This window comes from Chiloscyllium plagiosum, unplaced genomic scaffold, assembly GCF_037043375.1.
Source record: "Chiloscyllium plagiosum isolate Xiang-an unplaced genomic scaffold, Cpla_swu_hap1 HiC_scaffold_28, whole genome shotgun sequence".
Lineage (NCBI taxonomy): Eukaryota > Metazoa > Chordata > Chondrichthyes > Orectolobiformes > Hemiscylliidae > Chiloscyllium > Chiloscyllium plagiosum.
Window position 1 is genome coordinate 28,516,793 of NW_028270166.1, and position 23,083 is coordinate 28,539,875.

At 46.5% G+C, this 23,083-nt stretch overlaps 1 protein-coding gene across 1 annotated transcript in view; it reads left to right on the top strand.

The window, feature by feature from the left end:
- Positions 1-23,083, top strand: part of LOC122565296 (A disintegrin and metalloproteinase with thrombospondin motifs 6-like) — a 164,630-nt gene that overhangs the window by 58,007 nt on the left and 83,540 nt on the right. The gene's annotated exons all lie outside the window — the stretch shown is intronic.

A 23,083-nucleotide genomic window follows, 5' to 3' on the forward strand; every position in this document is an offset into this window, starting at 1 on the left:
GTCCAATTCCTGGATAACTAATTAACTATGCCTTTACTCCACCACTGATCCCTCCAAAACCAAACCCTCAGCACACCCACAATCATAGTCCCTCACCCACACCCCTTCCCTCGACCGACACTACCACCTGACCCAACAGTGATCACTCCATTCAACAAAAGTCTTTGCCTCCTCAAATCTACACTAAACAATCAACCACTTACCTGGCACCCTAACCCTCTCACTGACCGAGTACCCTAACCCTCTCACTTACTGAGCACCCTAACCATCTCACTTACCGAGCATCCTAACCCTCTCACTGACCGAGCACCCTAACCCTCTCACTGACCGAGCACCCTAACCCTCTCACTGACCGAGCACCCTAACCATCTCACTTACCGAGCACCCTAACCCTCTCACTGACCGAGCACCCTAACCCTCTCACTTACTGAGCATCCTAACCCTCTCACTTACTGAGCACCCTAACATTCTCACTGACCGAGCACCCTAACCCTCTCACTTACTGAGCACCCTAACCCTCTCACTTACTGAGCATCCTAACCATCTCACTTACCGAGCATCCTAACCTGCTCACTTACTGAGCACCCTAACCCTCTCACTTACTGAGCACCCTAACCCTCTCACTTACTGAGCACCCTAACATTCTCACTGACCGAGCACCCTAACCCTCTCACTGACCGAGCACCCTAACCCTCTCACTGACCGAGCACCCTAACCCTCTCACTTGCCGAGCTCCCTAATACTCTCAATTAATGAGCACAAAAACCCTCAAACTGACCGAGCACCCAACACCCTCTCACTGACCAAGCATCCTAACCCTCTCACTGACCAAGCACCCTAACCCTCTCACTGACCAAGCATCCTAACCCTCTCACTGACAAAGCACCCTAACCTTCTCACTTACCGAGCACCCTAACCCTCTCACTGAACGAGCACCCTAATCTGCTCACTGACCGAGCACACTAACCCTCTCACTTACTGAGCATCCTAACCATCTCACTTACCGAGCATCCTAACCTGCTCACTTACTGAGCATCCTAACCCTCTCACTTACTGAGCATCCTAACCTGCTCACTTACTGAGCATCCTAACCCTCTCACTTACTGAGCACCCTAACATTCTCACTGACCGAGCACACTAACCCTCTCACTTACTGAGCATCCTAACCATCTCACTTACCGAGCATCCTAACCTGCTCACTTACTGAGCATCCTAACCCTCTCACTTACTGAGCACCCTAACATTCTCACTGACCGAGCACCCTAACCCTCTCACTGACCGAGCACCCTAACCATCTCACTTACCGAGCATCCTAACCTGCTCACTTACTGAGCATCCTAACCCTCTCACTTACTGAGCACCCTAACATTCTCACTGACCGAGCACACTAACCCTCTCACTTACTGAGCACCCTAACCCTCTCACTTACTGAGCACCCTAACATTCTCACTGACCGAGCACCCTAACCCTCTCACTGACCGAGCACCCTTACCCTCTCACTGACCGAGCACCCTTACCCTCTCACTGACCGAGCTCCCTAACACTCTCAATTACTGAGCACAAAAACCCTCTAACTAACCAAGCATCCTAACACTCTCACTGACCGAGCACCCTAACCCTCTCACTGACCGAGCACCCTAACCTTCTCACTTACTGAGCACCCGAAACCTCTCACTTACTGAGCACCCGAACCCTCTTACTTACCGAGCACCCTAACCCTCTCACTGACCGAGCACCCTAACCCTCTCACTGATCGAGGACCCTAACCCTATGACTTACCGAGCACCCAAACCTTCTCAATTACTGAGAACGCTAACCCTCTCACTGACCGAACACCCTAACCCTCTTACTGACTGAGCACCCTAATGTGCTCATTTACTGGGCACCCTAACACTCTCACTGACCGATCACCCTCACCCTCTCACTTACCGAGCACCCTAACCCTCTCACTTACTGAGCACCCTGACCCTCTCACTGACTGAGCACCCTAAACCTCTCACTTACCGAGCACCCTACAACTGTCACTTACCGAGCAGCCTAACACTCTCACAGTCCGAGCACCCTAACATTCTCACTGACCGAGCACTCTATCCATTTCACTGATCGCGCAACCAAACCTTCTCACATACTGAGCACCCTAACCATCTCACTTATTAGCGTCCTAACCCTCTCACTGACCGAGCACACTAACCCTCTCACTTACTGAGCGCCCTAACCCTCTTACTTTCCGAGCACCCTAACGGTCTCACTTACCGAGCACCCTAACCCTCTCACTGACCGAGCACCCTAACCCTCTCACTGACCGAGCACCCTAAACCTCTCACTGACCGAGCACCCTAACCCTCTCACTAACCGAGCACCCTAAACCTCTCACTGACCGAGCACCCTAAACCTCTCACATACCGAGCACCCTAACCCTCTCACTTACCAAGCACCTTAACACTCTCACTGACCGAGCACCCTATCCATTTCACTGATCGAGCATCCTAACCTTCTCACTTACTGAGCACCCTAACCTTCTAACTTATTAGCACCCTAACCCTTGCACTAACCGAGCACCCTAACTCTCTCACTGACCCAGCACTCTAACCCTCTCACTGACCAAGCACTCTAACCCTCTCACTGACCGAGCACTCTAACCCTCTCACTTACCGAGCACCCTAACCATCTCACTGACCGAGCACCCTAACCCTCTCACTGACCGAGCACCCTAACCCTCTCACTAACCGAGCACCCTAACCTTCTCACTTACTGAGCACCCTAACCTTCTAACTTATTAGCACCCTAACCCTTGCACTAACCGAGCACCCTAACCCTCTAACTAACCGAGCACCCTAACTCTCTCACTGACCCAGCACTCTAACCCTCTCACTGACCGAGCACTCTAACCCTCTCACTGACCGAGCACCCTAACCCTCTCACTATCCGAGCACCCTAACCCTCTCACTGACCGAGCACACTAACCCTCTCACTTACTGAGCACCATAACCCTCACACTGACCGAGCACCCTAACCGTCTCACTGAATGAGCACCCTAACCCTCTCACTTACTGAGCACACTAACCCTCACACTTACCGAGCACCCTAACCCTTTCACTTACTGAGAACCCTGACCCTCTCACTGACTGAGCACCCTAAACCTCTCACTTACCGAGCACCCTACAACTGTCACTTACCGAGCAGCCTAACACTCTCACTGTCCGAGCACCCTAACCTTCTCAGTGACCGAGCACCCTAACGCTCGCACTAACCGAGCACCCTAACCCTGTCACTTACCGTGCACCCTAACATTCTCACTTACCGAGCACCCTAACCTTCTCACTTACCGAGCACCCGAACCCTCCCACTGACCGAGCACCCTAACCCTCTCACTGACCAAGCACCCTAACCCTCTCACTGACCAAGCACCCTAACACTCACATTTACTGAGCACCCTAACCCTCTCACTTACCGAGCACCCTCACCCTCTCACTGACTGAGCAACCTAACTCTCTCACTGACCGAGCATCCGAACCCTCTCACTTACTGAGCACCCTAACCCGCTCACTTACCGAGCACCCTAACCATCTCACTGACCGAGCGCACTAACCCTCTCACTTACTGAGCATCCTAACCCTCTCACTGACCGAGCACCCTAACCCTCACATTTACTGAGCACCCTAACCTTCTCACTTACCGAGCAACCTAACCCTCTCTCTTACTAAGCACCCTAACCCTGTCACTTTCCGAGCACCCTAATCCTCTCACTTACCGAGCACACTGACCGATCACCCTAACCCTCGCCCTGACCGAGCATCCTAACATTCTCACTGACTGAGCACCATAACCCTCTCACTGACCGAGCACCTTAACCCTCTCACTGACCGAGCACTCTAACCCTCTCACTGACCGAGCACTCTAACCCTCTCACTTACTGAGCACCTTAATCCACTCACTTACGGAGCACCCTAACCGTCTCACTGAATGAGCACCCTAACCCTCTCACTTACTGAGCACACTAACCCTCACACATACCGAGCACCCTAACCCTTTCACTTACTGAGCACCCTGACCCTCTCACTGACTGAGCACCCTAAACCTCTCACTTACCGAGCACCCTACAACTGTCACTTACCGAGCAGCCTAACACTCTCACTGTCCGAGCACCCTAACCTTCTCAGTGACCGAGCACCCTAACGCTCGCACTAACCGAGCACCCTAACCCTGTCACTTACCGTGCACCCTAACTCTCGCACTAACCGAGCACCCTAACCTTCTCACTTACCGAGCACCCTAACCCTCTCACTTACCGAGCACCCTAACCCTCTCACTTACTGAGCACCCTAACATTCTCACTTACCGAGCACCCTAACCTTCTCACTAACCGAGCACCCTAACCCTGTCACTTACCGTGCACCCTAACTCTCTCACTGACCGAGCATCCTAACCCTCTCACTGACCGAGCACCCGAACCTTCTCACTTACCGAGCACCCTAACCCTCTCACTGACCGAGCACCCTAACCCTCTCACTGACCAAGCACCCTAACACTCACATTTACTGAGCACCCCAAACATCTCACTTACCGAGCACCCTCACCCTCTCACTGACTGAGCAACCTAACTCTCTCACTGACCGAGCATCCGAACCCTCTCACTTACTGAGCACCCTAACCCGCTCACTTACCGAGCACCCTAACCATCTCACTGACCGAGCGCACTAACCCTCTCACTTACTGAGCATCCTAACCCTCTCACTGACCGAGCACCCTAACCCTCACATTTACTGAGCACCCTAACCTTCTCACTTACCGAGCAACCTAACCCTCTCTCTTACTAAGCACCCTAACCCTGTCACTTTCCGAGCACCCTAATCCTCTCACTTACCGAGCACACTGACCGATCACCCTAACCCTCGCCCTGACCGAGCTTCCTAACATTCTCACTGACTGAGCACCATAACTCTCTCACTGACCTAGCACCCTAACCCTCTCACTTACCCAGCACCCTTACCCTCTCACTGACCAAACACCCTTACCCTCTCATTGACCAAGCACCCTAACCCTCTCACTTACCGTGCACCCTATCCCTCGCACTAACCGAGAACCCTAAGCCTCTCACTTACTGAGCATCCTAACCTTCTCACTTACCGAGCATCCTAACCTGCTCACTTACCGAGCACCCTAACCATCTCACTGACCAAGCACACTAAGTTGAAACTTTATTGCTGGAACAGCACAGCAGGTCAGGCAGCATCCAGGGAACAGGAGATTCGACGTTTCGGGCACAGGCCCTTCTTCAGGAATGAGCAGAGAGTGTTCAGCAGGAGAAGATAAAAGGTAGGGAGGAGGGACTTGGAGGAGGGGAGTTGGAAATGTGATAGGTGGAAAGAGGTCAAGGTGAGGGTGATAGGTCGGAGTAGGGTGGAGGCGGAGAGGTCAAGAAGAAGACTGCAGGTCAGGAAGGCGGTGCCGGGCTGGAAGGATCCGGCTGAGACAGGGTGGGGGGAGGGGGGATGAAGAAACTGGTGAAGTCCAAGTTCATCCCCTGCGGTTGGAGGGTTCCCAGTCGGAAGATAAGACGCTCCTCCTCCGACCGTCGGGTTGTTGTGGTTTGGCGGTGGATGAGTCCAATGACCTGCATATCCTCGGTGGAGTGGGAGGGGGAGTTGAAATGCTGTGCCACAGGTTGGTTGGGTTGGTTCGTCCGGGTGGCCCAGAGGTGCTCTCTGAATCGCTCCGCAAGTAGGCGGCCTGTCTCCCCAATATAGAGGAGGCCACACCGGCTGCAGCGGATGCAGTAGATGATGTGGGTGGAGGTGCAGGTGAATCTGTGGCGGATATGGAAGTTTCCCTTGGGGCCTTGGAGAGAAGTGAGGGGGGAGGTGTGGGCGCAAGTGTTGCACCTCCTGCGGTTGCAAGGGAAGGTGCCGGGAGTGGTGGTTGGGTCGGTGGGGGGTGTGGATCTGACAAGGGAGTCGCGGAGGGAGTGGTCTCTACGGAAAGCTGATAGGGGAGGGGAGGGAAATATATCCTTGGTGCTGGGGTCTGTTTGGAGGTGGCGGAAGTGACGGCGGATGATGCGCTGTACATGGAGATTGGTGGGGTGGTAGGTGAGGACCAGTGGGGTTCTGTCCTGGTGGCGGTTGGAGGGGCGGGGCTCAAGGGCGGAGGAGCGGGAAGTGGAGGAGATGCGGTGGAGGGCACCGTCGACCACGTCGGGGGGGAAATTGCGGTCCTTGAAGAAGGAGGCCATCTGTGTTGTACGTATTTTGAACTGGTCCTCCTGGGAGCAGATGCGGCGGAGACGAAGGAATTGGGAGAATGGGATGGCGTTTTTACAGGGGGCAGGATGGGAGGAGGTGTAGTCCAGGTAGCTGTGGGAGTCGGTAGGTTTGTAGTAGATGTCCGTGTTGATTCGGTCGCCTGAGATAGAAACAGAAAGGTCTAGGAAGGGGAGGGAGGAGTCCGAGACTGTCCAGGTGAATTTGAGGTCGGGGTGGAAGGTGTTGGTGTAGTGGATGAACTGTTCAACCTCCTCGTGGGAGCACGAGGTAGCGCCGATACAGTCATCAATGTAGCGAAGAAAAAGATGGGGGGTGGGGCCAGTGTAGTTGCGGAAGATGGATTGTTCCACATACCCTACGAAGAGGCAGGCATAGCTGGGGCCCATGCGGGTGCCCATGGCTACTCCTTTTGTTTGGAGAAAGTGGGAGGATTGGAAAGAAAAGTTGTTCAGGGTGAGGACCAGTTCGGTCAGTCGAAGGAGGGTGTCGGTGGAAGGGTACTGGGTGGTACGGCGGGAAAGGAAGAAGCGGAGTGCTTTGAGTCCTTCGTGATGGGGGATGGAGGTGTACAGGGACTGGATGTCCATGGTGAAGATGAGGCGTTGGGGACCGGGGAAGCGGAAATCCTGGAGGAGGTGGAGGGCGTGGGTGGTGTCACGAACGTAGGTGGGGAGTTCTTGGACTAATGGGGACAGGACCGTGTCGAGGTATGCCGAGATGAGTTCGGTTGGGCAGGAGCAGGCTGAGACGATGGGTCGTCCAGGGCAGTCAGGTTTGTGGATTTTGGGCAGGAGGTAGAAACGGGCGGTTCGGGGTTGTGGGACTATGAGGTTGGAGGCGGTGGATGGGAGGTCCCCTGAGGTGATGAGGTTATGGACGGTCTGGGAGATGATGGTTTGGTGGTGGGGGGTGGGGTCATGGTCAAGGGGACGGTAGGAGGAGGTATCTGCGAGCTGGCGTTTGGCCTCAGCGGTGTAAAGGTCAGTGCGCCAAACTACTACTGCGCCTCCCTTGTCAGCTGGTTTGATGGTGAGGTTGGGGTTGGAACGGAGGGACTGGAGGGCTGCGCGTTCCGAGGGTGAGAGGTTGGAGTGGGTGGGGGGAGTGTGGGAGTTCAGGTAGCGGTTAATATCGCGGCGGCAGTTTGCTATGAAGAGGTCGAGGGCAGGTAGGAGGCCAGCACGGGGTGTCCAGGTGGACGGGGTGTGTTGGAGGTGGGAGAAGGGGTCGTCAGAGGGTGGGCGAGAGTCTTGATTGAAGAAGAAGGCACGGAGGCGAAGGCGGCGGAAGAATTGTTCGGTGTCACTCCGTGTATTGAAGCACACTAACCCTCTCACTTATTGAGCACCCTAACCCTCTCACTTACCGAGCACCCTAACCCTCTCACTGACCGAGCACCCTAACCCTCTCACTGACTGAGCACCCTAACCCTCTCACTTACAGAGCATCCCAACCCTCGCCCTGACCGACCACCATAACCCTCTCTCTTACCGAACACCCTAACCCTCGCACTGACCGAGCACCCTAACCCTCTCACTGACCGAGCATCCTAACCCTCTCACTGACCGAGCACCCTAACCCTCTCACTGACCGAGCATCCTAACCCTCTCACTGACCGAGCACCCTAACCCTCTCACTGACCGAGCATCCTAACCCTCTCACTGACCGAGCACCGTAACCCTCTCACTTACAGAGCACCCCAACCCTCGCCCTGACCGAGCACCCTAACCCTGTCACTTACCGAGCACCCTAACCCTCTCACTTACTGAGCACCCTAACCCTCTATTTGACCGAACAACTTAACCCTCTCACTTACCGAGCACCCTAACCCTCTCACTTACTGAGCACCCTAACCCTCTATTTGACCGAACACCCTAACCCTCTCACTGACCGAGCATCCTAACCCTCTCACTTACTGAGCACACTAACACTCTCACTGACCGAGCACCCTAACCCTCGCCCTGACCGACCACCCTTACATTCTCACTTACCGAGCACCCTAACCCTCCCACTGACCGAGCACGCTAACCTTCTCACTTACTGAGCACCCTAACCCTCTCACTGACCAAGCACCCTAACATTCTCACTGACCGAGCACCCTAACCCTCTCACTGACCGAGCACTCTAACCCTCTCACTTACTGAGCACCCTAACCCTCTCACTGACCGAGCACCCTAGCCCTCTCACTTACCGAGCACACTAACCCTCTCACTGACCGATCACCCTAGCCCTCTCACTTACCGAGCACACTAACACTCTCACTGACCGATCACCCTAACCCTCTCACTGACCGACCACACTAACCATCTCACTTATCTAGCACCCTAACCCTCTCACTGACCGAGCACTCTAATCCTCTCACTGACCAAGCACACTAACACTCTCACTGACCGATCACCCTAACCCTCGCCCTGACCAAGCACCCTAACATTCTCAATGACCGTGCAACCTAACCCTCTTATTTACTGAGCACCGTAACCTTCTCACTTACTGAGCACCCTAACCCTCTCACTTACTGATCACCCTAACCCTCTCACTTACTGAGCACCCTAACCCTCTCACTTACTGATCACCCTAACCCTCTCACTTACTGAGGACCCTAACCCTCTCACTTACTGATCACCCTAACCCTCTCACTGATCAAGCACCCTAACCCTCTCACTTACTAAGCACCCTACCCCCTCATTGATCGAGCACTCTAACCCTCTCACTTACTGAGCACCCTAACCGTCTCACTTACAGAGCACCCTACCCCTCTCACTGATCAAGCACCGTAACTCTCTCACTTACTGAGCACCCTACCCCCTCATTGATCGAGCACTCTAACCCTCTCACTTACTGAGCACCCTAACCGTCTCACTTACTGAGGACCCTAACCCTCTCACTGAGCGAGCACACTAACCTTCTCACTGACCAAGCACCCTAACCCTCTCACTGACCGAGCACCCTAACCCTCTCACTTACCTGCACTCTCACCCTCTCACACAGCTGCCAGCCTACACTCTTACCAATCTTGCTCCCTTACTACTCAGCTGCCACCTTGCCACCTCAAACACCTTTCTTCAGTCACTATCAATTCGGCTTTGAGACCTTTGAACAGCTAACTTCTGGAAAATGGCAGCAAGTGCCATAAAAGACATGGGTGTGTCTAGGCTGCCATGTTGCTCCTGCACCAAGCGAATTTCTCTCTGACTTCCTCTAATGGACGCTTTCTGCTCAGGGTAGACATGGAAGTTTGGCCAGATAAACTGTTTGGCAGCTATGTGGATAATTTTAAAGAGGACTGCAGTTGGTTTAATCTGATCCAAGGATAATGAGACTTTATGAGCTGTTGATTATCATTCATAACCCGATTGCTTTAATAATTTGAATGAATGAGCCAAAACACAAATGTATAAATTTTTTAAGATCTTAATTACCAGTTACGATGAAATCATATCAGCTCAGTGGTTAGCACTGCTACCTCTCAGCGCCAGGGATCCAAGTTCAATTGAACCCTCAGGCGACTGTGTGGAGTTTGCCCATTCTCCCCACTACTACATGGGTATCCTCCAGGTGCTTTGGTTTCCTTCCAGGATATAAGGATGTGCAGGTAAGGTAGATTGGCCATGCTAAATTGCCCATAGTCTCCAGGGATATGTAGCTTGGGTGGATTAGCCATGGGAATTGCAAGATCATGATATATAGTGTGGAGGGATGGGTGTGAGTTGGTGCTCTTCGGAGGATCAGTCTAGACTTGATGGGCAGAATGACCTGCTTCCACACTGTAAAGATTCTATGATAGTATCATCAACATCTCCATCGTACTTAGTTATGAAATGTTTCGGCTTTAATTCTTGAAAAACTAGTGGTGACTTTTACGCGAGATTAGCTTTTATTTACATAATATGCAGGTTTTTTTAGAAGTCATTATTTAGAGAACACATTCAAATTTATTTGGTCCCAGTAATAATTTGAACCCATAAGACGTTGCCTTTTGTTTTTCTTTTCCCCATCAATTGGTCAGTTGATGAAAACTACTATTCATCTTTATTTACAAACCTATGTCTCAGCATGCTGAGTCCCTTAGATTCAAGAGAAACTAAATAGAAAAGAGGAGTTTAAAATGTGGAGAACTATCAAGTCACTATCAGAACCAAGAATGTGCTATTCATGAGGTCTCCTATTTGTGGCGTATTATAGTTGAATGATACATAGTAAGTGGGGGCAGGCTTTACTGACCGTTTATATATGGCAATGTTTTTGGAAGCTTTCCCTGTCAGAACATGATGACCTTTCATTTATTTATTATGGAAATATGGTTAGCTTGTCCCTTAATCATCCTCTGGATGTATTTTTCTTTGTTTGTCAGCTGTCTTATTTCAATGAAGTGAAAATCACAATGCATCCCCTCCTCCACCCCAGTGTACTAGACAGTCAGGACAACAAATCAGCTTCCAGTTAGGTTTGTATCTTATGGTTCCAGTGTCAATTAGCACATGCCAGCAAGAATAATCCTTGGATTTGGACCGTTTAGGTCCTATTCTTTAATTTGATTCCCAACTGATGAAACTCCCTTTACAGGACCCCAATTTTATTTACTATGTGATTGATTCCAGCATGAGCCACAACTCTGGCTTATTCCCCTTCGCTCTTTAAAATTGTCTGCACATGCTTATTGATACTTATTATTTTGGCACAAGGGAGGCAGAACGTCATTCGTAATGGATTGCTACAGCTATTTGGCCTGTTCAGTACAAGGGCAGCTCAACGAAAGTGAGGATTGTACATCAAGCCAGCACAAGGGATGTAAAAGAAATATAAACAAAATGATGAATGCACAGCTCTTCTAAATACACAATATAAACCTGGGCAATTAAGAAACAAACAAGTTTTAAGAGGACCCGTTAATGAGCCCGAATCCACTGCCTGGCTGACGTAGGTTGTTTTTGCAAGTGAAGCTAATGTTGTTGGTTACTCCTGCTCACAGGCTTGAAAGTCAACATGGGATCAGATTTGTCTTCATTTAAATTCTAATGCAAGACGCATGTAAATTAGTTGCAGCAGTATATGAGCATACCAAAACCTTTTGATCCTGGGAATTACAATGTCAAAGTCTTTAGGACTAAATTAATGGACAAACTGACTGGCCAACTTCTATGAGTCTTTTTCTCAGAATCACAGGAGTGTTACAACACAGAAAGGGGTCATTTGGCCCACTCTGTTTCTGTCAGCTCTCCCAAAACAACAATTCCCTTAGTGCCACTGCCCTGCACTTTCCCTATAACCCTACATGTTCTTCCTTTTCAGATAATAATTCAATGCTACACTACACTCTCAGGCAATGTATTTCAGATCTTAACATTTGCCACATGAAAAAACTCCTCATGTCTTCATCACTTCTTTTGCTCATTATCTTATATCCGTGGGTGCTCATTCTGAATCATTCCATGAAAGGGAATATCTTTTTACCTATGTGTTCCATTTAGACTCCTCATGATTTTGAATATCTCTTTAAAATTTCCTCTCAACCTTCTCTTCTCCAGGGAAATCAGTGCTAACTTTTCCAATTTAACAATCTAACCAGTGTTATTCAACCCTGGAATCATAGAGTCAGAGAGTCACAGAGTCATACAGCATGGAAACAGAGCCTTTGTCCAACTCCCTCACATCAAACAGGCATCCCAGTCTGACCTCGTCCCATTTGTCAGCATTTGGCCCATATACCTCTAAACCCTTCCTATTCATATACCCATCCAGATGCCTTTCAAATGTTATAATTGTACCCACCTCCACTACTTCCTCTGGCTCGTTCCATTCATGCACTACCCTCTGCCTTAGGAATTATTTTTCTGCACTCTGTCTAATACTTTCATAACTTTCCTAAAGTATGGCACCCAGCACTGAATGTGATACTTCATTTAAGCCCAAGTCAGTTTTGTACAGTCTGCCTTCTACAATTTAACATAGCCTGCATGCTTTTAACTACTCTGTCAACCTGCTCTGTCCCCTACAATAACTTACACCCAAGTTCCTCTTGTTCTACACCTCGTTTAGAGTTAAATCCTTTGTATTTTCTTGACTTTCTGCATTCTTCCCACCAAAATGAATCACTTCACAATGCCCTGCATTGCATTTTAATTGCCTTTTCCTTCCTATTCCACCTTCCTAAGTCCTTGTGAAGTTTTACACAATTTTCCTGAAATGTCACAATGTTTCCAAGTTTCAAATCACCAGCAAATTTTAAAATTGCTCCTGTCTGCCAAGGTTTAGATCAGCACTGTATATCAGAGAAAGTAAGGGTCCTTAAATCAATCACTGGGGAACTCATCACAAACTCTCCACTGGTCCAGAAAATATCATTAATCATGACTAATCTGGTTTCTGTCAGTCGGCCAAATTTTATGCCAATATTGCTACTGCATTTTTTTATTCCATGAGCTATGACTTTCCTCACCAGTCTGTTGTGTGGAACTGTGTTATGTGCCTTTTGGAAGGCTATGTTCACCACATCAACAACATTACTCTCAACAATCCATTCTTTTATTTTTTTTAAGATTGTGGCAAGTTAGTTAAATATAATTTGCTGAATTAATCCACATTTGCTCACAATGATTATTCATTTTGTCCTGAAGTATTGTTTTTAAAAGCTCCCCTACCACCAAAGTCAAATTGACTCAACTGTAATTTGAGTAATTTACACCCGAGTTGAACAAGCTTGTAACATTTTCAGTCCTCCACTCCTGTGGCACCGCCTTTGAGTCTAAAGATGATTTAAACATTATGATCAGTGCCAACATGATTTTCACTCTACCTTCTTTCAGTATCATTAGGTGTAAACACCTGCCCCGGCACCTTATCAATTTTAAGAGCGGATACTCTATCCAATATCTCCACCTTATCAAATGTAAACACTTCAAGTATCTGAATTATGTCCTCTTTCACGAGGACTTTAGCAGCATTTTATTCCTTGGTTAAGTCAGAAGCAACGTTTTCAGTTAATACTTCAACTACGTAGCCTGACTTTATGTGTAAGTCTGTTGACCCCTAATTGGTCCAACTCCTCATTTGCCATACTTTCACATGCATATAGAAGATTTTGTGATTGGGTTGCATATTAATTGCCAGTCTCTTTTCATACTTTCTCTTTTTGATTATCTTGAATGCTTTCATAGTTCTCCTCTAAGCCTTGTAGGTTCTTGATTGTTTAATCCACTGGATATCTGTCATCAACGCAAACTTTCTTCTTAATCTTAATCTCTAACACTTTTGTCATCCAGGGAGCTCTGGATTTGTTTGCCTAAACTTTCATCTTCATGGAAATATATTTTGACTGCGCCTGAACAATCTCATCTTTAAAGGCAGCTCATTGTTCAGTTACAGCTTTGCCAGCCACCCTTTGATTCTGGGCCAGATAAATTGGAATCATTCTTGCACCATTGAAATTGGCTTTCCTCCGGTTAATTATTCTGATTCTGGTTTGCTCTTTGTCCTCTTCCATAGCCAACCTAAACCTTATGATACAATGATCATGGTCCCCTAAATGTTCTCCAACTCACACTTGATCTACTTGGCTCATCTCATTCCCAAGAACCAGGTCTAGCACTACGTCTTCTCTTGTTGGACTGGGAACATACTGCTGTAGAGAACCTGTTCAATTTCTTTTTCCAGTAATTTAAAAGAGGAATTAAGATGTAAAGCAAATTAATTTCTTATTTGAATGATGCACTTTTCCTAAGTTTCCCTATGTAAGAATTCTGACTGTGGATTGTGTTTTTCCAATGGGTGTCAGGACCATATGCAAATCTCGATTTGTCATTGATGCTGACTCTCGTTTAAGCGTGCTGGGGTTGGCAAAGTATCAGGTCAGTTTAGTCCTGTCAATAGAAGTGTCCAAGGTCAGAGGCTTTCAGGTTGCAGGGGTATGGATGGTTGTCCCTCCCACAATCGCAGAAGGAAAGATGCATCCCTCTTAAAACAGGCCTGCCCTACAGCCTTGTTGCACTGTGAGTGGGCTAAAGCAATGGACAGTGGTACTTTAACCTGCAGATTGGAGACCATCTCCAAGCAACAGTCAGGCTTCAGCAGGTTACCCATGCATGTACCTGGATAAAAATGGTCGTGAATGGGAGTAGCTAGACAACTCAGTTGAATTGGTTTTTAATGTGCCTCCACTGGCATCCCCTTGGAAATATTGAACAAGAAGAAAGCTGCCACATCAGCCTGCAAACACGCTTCAGCCTCTGTGATAAAATCCAGCCCACAGTAATCCTCAAAGTTGAAGTAACTTGTGACCTCTTGAAGGTAATCTGCATAAATGTAATTTTGCTTACTCGCTATCTGAAATTTACTAACTCAACATTAGAGCTATAGTCGCTTGCTCTTTTTGGATTTGTTTGTACTCTGCTTTTACAAGCAGCCATCATTTTTATAAATTGCTCATTTAATGGATTATTAATGTTCCCTAGTTAAAAGTTTAAGCTGAAGCATTTTATGCAGTAAAATGTCCAAGACAGTTTATGTGGCTGAAATGGAAACATGATGACCAGTGTCGGTATTAACCAAGTTTCATGTATTTTGTTCTGTGATCTGAAATGGGCTTGAATAGGAGCCATAATTGCATTGGTGCCAGAAGCAAAATGTGTTTTGTATCTGATTGCACTGTCTTGTTGTGATTATTGTATCGACATTTCGAAGTCTCTTTTTTATATATAACTAAAATGTCAGGATTTTGAATGGATCCAGCTGTCTTGAGAAGCATGTTAAAACTGTGGAGACCAAAAGCGATCAGACAGCAAGGGACTGACCTTAAAGTACTGGTACAAGTCACGTCTTAAGGTTAAGATCTGACTCATCTCACCCAACTAGCCGTGTCTTAGATGAACTGTTTCTCTTTGGCCAGTTCATATGTGACTGTGAAATGCATCCAAGTGATGATAGGAAAACTGTGTATAAATGAAAGTGGTGGGAGAGTTGAAGGGATTCTTTCAAATGGAGAGATGAAAAAGATTTTTATAAGAGGCAATTTAAACCATTCATAGTCTTTGTCAAGAATTGACAGGCAGACATAAAAAGAGAGGATGCCCCAGTATAGAATTTTGAGGCTTCAAATGTCAAGTTCAATGTGATCAATGGGTGTTCTTGCAGTAAAAAGCATCTCACTGGATTTGGTCGTATGTTAACACAGACAATTCCTGTAACCATGATCAGGCAGGTACAAAGCATGTCTGCAAATATGGTTTGATGGCAAATTAGCCAAGGATAATTAATTGGGCTTGGCTAGGTGATCTGCCTGGCATGTTTTATTTCACACAGTGGTTGATAAAGCCATTGTTGGGAGACTCTGATAAACCATTCAACATTTTCCTGCCAGTCATCACATCCTGCCTGGTAAATGTGAGTCTCTGCAGGTGCTGTTCATCTGTCAAAGGAAATTTTGGCCACCTACAACATGTAAATGCCAATATGTAAGTAACGGCAGGTTAATTCGGATTAACTGCAATGTAACCAAATCCACCTGACAATCCTTCGGTGGCTGCCCACTTCATTTCAGCTGATGAACCTATATCATTGATTCCCCAACTAATTAAAATAGATTTTCTTCAGGAACCCTATCAAAATTCACCTTAATTTCAAAAGGTTTAAAGTTTCCCTTGACTTTCTCTGCTCCTATGGAAATTGTCCCATCTTCTGTGATCAGCACAGTGAGACATCATGGGACTGGATTATTGGGTCCAACCAAAGCCTTGAACAAAAGTAAGTGGGAGTTTAAAATAAGCCCTGCTGGTCAGAAAGCCAACTCCTGACTCCCTGTCTCCAGACCATTTCATTAAGGCGAATACTGACATTGGTCATCATGTTTCCATTAAGGACGAGCAGGGTTACCTCAGTAAGAGCTGAGTTGAAGCTGAGTCAAGGAAGGCATCTGGGAATTGTGTGCCAATATTCAGGCAATAGAGGTCAATTTAGGTGTTGGAAGTAAGTGATCGGTGAGGCACAGAAGGCCATCCCTGCCGTTGGGATAGAGGAACAGCCACAGGCTGCCCTCTAAAGGGTGTCAGTTAAATCTTGCCCTCTCCAACATTCCCCTCCCCTCCCCATGCCTCCTGATACACAATCTACACAAAACTGGCAAGCAGTCATAGAGAAGAAAGAACAATACAGCACAGGAACAGGCCCTTCAGCCCTCCAAGCCTATACTGACACATTCTGCCCTTCCATACTAAAACTATCTTCAAATACAGGATCCATATCCCTCTATTCCCTTCCTGTTCATGTATTCATCCAGGTGCTTCTTGAATCCTGCTGTTGTGTTTGCTTCCACCACCTCCTCTGGCAGTGCTTTCCAGGCACTCTCCGCCCTTTGTGTGAAAAACGTGCCTCACATATCTTTTAAATTCCCTCCCACGCCCCACACCTTGAACTTGTGTCCCCTAGTAACTGACCTTTCCACCCTGAGAAAAAGCCTCATACTTCCCACTCCATCCATGCCTATCACAATCTTTTAAACTTCCAACAGGTTGTCTCTCCACTTCCTGCGTTCCAGTGAAAACAAACCCAGTCTTTCCAACCTTTCTTCATAGCTAAAATCCCCCATACCATACAACCTGGTAAATCTTTCCTGTACCTTCTCCAAAGCATCCACATGCTTCTGGTAGTGTGATGACCAGAACTCTGCACAATATTCTGTGTGGCCTAACTAAAGTTCTGTAAAGTTGCAGCAAAACCTGCCTATCCTTATACTCAAAGCCCCTTCCAATGAAGGCAAGCATGCCATAGGTCTTTTTTACTACCTGCACATCCAGATCCCTCTGCATATCAATACTCCTAAGAGTTCTGCCATTCTATGTATAATTTTCACCTGTACTTGACCTTCCAAAATGCATCACCTCAGATTCATTCAGATTAAACTCCATCTGCCGTTTTTCTGCCCATGCCTCCAACTGGTCTATATCCTGCTGCATCCTCTGACAATCCTCCTCACTATCCACCACTCCACCAATCTTTGTATAGTCCAGAAACTTGCTAATTAGACCAGCCACACTTTCCTCCAAATGATCTATGTAGACGACGAACAGCAGAGGTCCCAGCACTGATCGCTGTGGAACATACATGGTCACAAACTTCCATTTGGAAAAGCCACCTTCTACTACTACCCTCTGACTCCTATGACTAAACCAATTCTGTATCCATTTGCCAGCTCACCCCTGATATCATGTGACTTCACCTTTTGTCCCAGTCTGCCATGAGGGACCTTGACAAAGGCTTTGCTGAAGTCCATGTAGACAACATCAATCAATTTACCCTCATCAATCACCTTCGTCATCTATTCAAAAAGCTCGATCAAGTTAGTGAGGCACAAGCTCTCCCACACAAAGCCATGCCGTCCATTGCTAATAAGTCCAATTGCCTCTAAATGCATACAGACCCTGAGAATCTGAACCAATAATGATGTGAGACTCACAGTTATAGAGTTTTTATAACAGTCTTTGTCAAGAAGTGACATGCAAAAATGAAAAGAGAGGAAGCCCTATATAGAAGTTTGAATGCATTGTGTTATCAAGCATCTATCTATTCTAATTCTAATTTCGAGCATTTGAATGTAGCCTTGTATGCTCATCTATATAGCACTTAAATGTCTTGAGTGTTCATGTCTCTACCACCTTTTTAGGCAGTGCGATACAAATACCTGGATGCTGAATCGTTCTTTTTTTTAATCTTTAATGAAAAGTTTAGAGAGAGGTTGCCTGTTGCTTCAGTCAAGTTGGAAGGCCAATGATTGGCTCCCTCAACTTTGAGAGCCTGCCTAAAAGTGGTCAACCTTGCTCCAAACCATTAATTGGTCACCCTGTGGAAAATTACAATGAAACAAATGAGTTGCCACTTCAAGTTTTTTTGTCACCCTCAAATTGTGTTAATCACTACTTCCCAGCCTGAGAGGGAAAATCAAGTCCCTTACTGCTGCCTTTTTTAAATCTATTTAGACTTTATCTGCTGTATTTACTTTATCCACAAACACAAGCCTTCAGAAAGGAACTCCACATACATGTTAAGCTATAGCACTTAGGAAAACTGGTGACCAGCTTCAAAAAGAAGTCTGAGAATGTTTCATGAGTTCTGTATTGAGAAACAAGATCTAAATAAAAGTCTACGAAAGTCTTCTCCCTGGAGCTGAAGAATCCTAATAAAAATGAAGTTGACTAAATGGACCAGCTATGCATGTATCCAAATTTACAAAAAATGACCCAAAATCAGATATCACACTGAAAATTTTCCATTTCAGATAGGGCAACATGGGGCATTGATTTGTTGGGATCGTACAATGGGGTCACTTTATTAGTGAGTTTGTTGTTGCGGAATATTATTAGGCAAAGTAATGGGAAGTTTGCAGCAAACCAAATATAAATATATATTAATATAAACAGTGAAAAAATGTTCCATTTCAGCATTGAAATACCTCAACTTGAGCACACAATTCATCTCCTTTCCACCCTGTTTATAAAAAAAACTGAGAAACCTCCCACGACTCAATGTATTAGACATGCATTGAAAGCTAACTAAAACTTGAAGAAACCAAATGGAAAATGTGAAAGAGCATGTTCAGTTCTTGGATTAACTTTTTTACGCCTTTTGCTGTCCACCATTCCAAACAATTTAAAAAAAATATTCCAAGTTCATTTGTTTTACAGTATTGGCTTGATGCAGAAAATAAATGCATCGCATATGTCCAAATGTTAATAATTTGTCAGTGCTATTCCCAGTTGCTTGTTGCTGCCAGTTGCAGTAAAATTCTTATCTGATAATATCCAATCTCAGTAATATCTGTTGAAAAAAACTTAGCGTAACGTGTTTTGAATACATTTTCTTTCTGCAATGAAATAATTGTTGAAGATGGAACAGTTTTTCATACTAGCAGATCTCCCACGGTTGCCTTGGGTGTTTTGGAAGCCTTATAAGAACCAGGGCCTTTTACTAGATTGTATAACCAGGGATTTGGACTTGTATGAATTGCATCAAGTCTGGAAGCACGAGGAAAGGAATGTGATGGTCTGATAGTACCAGGATGGAGTGGGAGATAAATGCCCAAGATTTTGATGAAACTGGCAGGTTTTGCAGAATTGAGGAATCGTGAGCATTCTTGCAAGGTTCTGAGTCTAACAACTGTAAGATGGAAATGAGTCCCAGAGAATGAGACCAAAATGCAACAGTTTTCTGTCCATATGTTGCATCCCCATACCTTTCTGCAAACCTCTTACACCCTGACCACTCTGCTTTCTCTATTATTAATCAGTGTCTGCCTTTATGATTCACAAAATATTTAATCTTTTCCCTCCCCAACTTTGTAATGTATGTGTTGTGCATGTGTGCTGAGTGTCTACATTGTGTGTGTATGTCGTGTACATACCTAGATTTTCCCAGAGACAAGAGCATCAAACGGCATTTTTTTTCACCATGAACGATACTTGCCACACCAACCGCCAAGTTACATCTTGGGTTCTTAAAATTAATTCCAGTTTTGGAGAAGATTTGTAGCTGTTCAAAGGATCATCTGATATATTTATTTGAATAAATTCTGTTCAAAGGATCATCTGATATATTTATTTGAATAAATTCTGAATTTCTTCAGATGTTACGTCATTTGCAAATATCTAAATTAATGCCTTCCTCCAAAAATTTCTAAACTTGTAGGACAATACTCCCAGTGTACAACATACAGGGACACTACGTGTGACCTTATCCAAACAAATATGTTCCTATAGCTGGTGACTCTAGATCGAAGGTGGTGCAACCTAGCTAGCAACATGAAACTTTACCCAATAGTCTCATAGAGGACACTTTAGCAAAGACCTCCTGGTCAGTGTCCTGAACTATGTGGATATCCTGAATTAGACTGCCATTAGCCATTAAATCTCACTTTTCACAGGTTTTCAGTAGGTCAGGGAGGCAGCACTCCAATTCCTAAAATCTTTAGGATGACATTCTCTATTAATTGCTGACTACTCCCTTACTGTTGTTCACAGGCTGCACCCTTTGCAATGTGCTCCAGCAGCTTTCTTACAATATATATCAAATTTACTTGCCTATGATGGTTGGATTTCTTTCCTTAAGATACTGGCACCTTCCAATTATTTTCCTACGGCTCATCAGTATCATCCTGAACCTAAAAGGGGTATGAGACTTATTAGTTCATACGTCTTCCATTTCCATTAGTTCAAAATACAATCAGGTTAATGTGTCTTATCAACTATACATTTTCTTCACTGGAATTAATCAGGTTGTTGGTTTGCTCGCTGAGCTGGTGATTTTATTCTCAGATGTTTCATCGCCATGCTAGGTCACATCAGCAATGAGCCTCCAGGTAAGCTTTGAACCCACCAGCTCAGTGAGCAAACTGACAACCTGATCCAACAACCTGAGCTACAAATCTTCTCCAAAACTGGAATTAATTTTAAGAACCCAAGATGTAACTTGGCGGTTGGTTTCAATAGTGAAAATAGATGCAATGTGTCCATTTTGGAAATATATCTTGTTTTTCAAAACTAACATGGCCCATTAGTTTCTCAAAAAGAGATTGAAACACTATAAATTGACTAATTCACAAAAGCTTTACCAACAGTAGTACCCCGAAATGCAATGCCTTATTCAAATGTTCTTTTGACAATTTTAGTAATGGCATTAGCTAAGTCCAAATGTTTGGTCTGCCAATCCTTTCCCTATGTTATGTTATCCATTTCATACCTGGCGAAATATGTATTTTTAACGAATATATTCTTACAAATCTTAATGTTGAGTAATTTGGGTTTCACTTTACAACGCAAGTTTTACTTTCGCTGAGGAACTCGGATGCTTTCTCTCACTATTATTAAATGTTCAATTTTTAAAACATATTTTTACTTCTTCTGTACCATAGCTATTTCTCGTACTACCCATTCCCTAAAGAAGAACTAAAACCTGATAGCTATGATGTCTATTTCCCCCAAATACTTAGAGTTAATCTTCTAATTTGCCACCTCCAAGCATGTCTTCCTATGAAGAGCAAAGATGACCCTATAGCAATGTAGTTCTGCAGGTCTGCAGCAATGTCAGAATGGCACTCGGTGAGGTGGGTGCTGCCAACGCACCAGACAGAGCAAGTGTGCAGCCACCTCAAAATGGAATTGCACTTGCCTTGGTTCCATGCATCAATGTTATAAATTTAAAGGCCTGAATCAAGTCTGACCATTTACTTGGAGGGAAGCCTGTCACAGTTCTGTTTTAACGCTGAAAATGTGTTGCTGGAAAAGCGCAGCAGGTCAGGCAGCATACACGGAACAGGAGAATCGACGTTTCGGGCATAAGCCCTTCTTCAGGAATGAGGAAAGTGTGTCCAGCAGGCTAAGATAAAAGGTAGGGAGGAGGGACTTGGGGGAGGGGCGTCGGAAATGCGATAGGTGGAAAGAGGTCAAGGTGAGGGTGATAGGTCAGACTGGGGTGGGGGCGGAGAGGTCAGGAAGAAGATTGCAGGTTAGGAAGGTGGTGCTGAGTTCGATGGATTTGACTGAGACAAGGTGGGGGGAGGGGAAATGAGGAAACTGGTGAAATCCGAGTTCATCCCTTATGGTTGGAGGGTTCCTAGGCGGAAGATGAGGCGCTCTTCCTGCAACCGTCGTGTTGTTGTGGTCTGGGGATGGAGGAGTCCAAAGACCTGCATATCCTTGGTGGAGTGGGAGAGGGAGTTGAAGTGTTGAGCCACAGGGTGGTTGGGTTGGTTGGTCCGGGTGTCCCAGAGGTGTTCTCTGAAACGCTCCGCAAGTAGGCGGCCTGTCTCCCCAATAGAGAGGAGGCCACATCGGGTGCAGAGGATGCAGTGTGTGGAGGTGCAGGTGAATTTGTGGCGGATATGGAAGTTTCCTTTGGAGCCTTGGAGGGAGGTGAGGGGGGATGTGTGGACGCAAGTCTTGCACCTCCTGCGATTGCCAGGAGTGGAGGTTGGGTTGGTGGGGGGTGTGGATCTGACGAGGGAGTCATGGAGGGAGTGGTCTTTACGGAATTCTGATAGGGGAGGGGAGGGAAATATATCCTTGGTGGTGGGGTCTGTTTGGAGGTGGCGGAAATGATGGCAGATGATGCGCTGTACATGGAGATTGGTGGGGTGGTAGGTGAGGACCAATGGGGTTCTGTCCTGGTGGCGGTTGGAGGGGCGGGGTTCAAGGGCAGAGGAGCGGGAAGTGGAAGAGATGCGGTGGAGGGCATCGTCGACCACGTCGGGGGGGATATTGCGGTCCTTGAAGAAGGAGGCCATCTGGGTTGTACGTTTTTGGAACTGGTCCTCCTGGGAGCAGATGCGGCGGAGACGAAGGAATTGGGAGAATGGGATGGCGTTTTTACAGGGGGCAGGGTGGGAGGAGGTGTAGTCCAGGTAGCTGTGGGAGTCAGTCGGTTTGTAATAGATGTCCGTGTTGATTCGGTCGCCTGAGATAGAAATAGAAAGGTTGAGAAAGGGGAGGGAGGAATCTGAGACTGTCCAGGTGAATTTGAGGTCGGGGTGGAAGGTGTTCTGTTTTAGAAAGATTATGGCCTTTCATTGCTGCAATCCATCATTAGGGCCTCTGGCTCCATTACCTCTTGGCCTGCTAGTTGAAGTTTGCCTCAACTGAGTCAGTGGCCCAAGCAGTTTCTGCTTCGCTCTCTATTCTACACTTGCCTTTATTGGTCAGTGCATTGAGTATAGGAGTATAGGAGTTGGGACGTCATGTTGCACCTATTCAGGATATTAGGCCACTTTTGGAATACTGTGTTCAGTTCTGGTCTCCCTGCTATAGGAAAGATGTTGTGCGAAACTTGAAAGGGTGCAGAAGAGA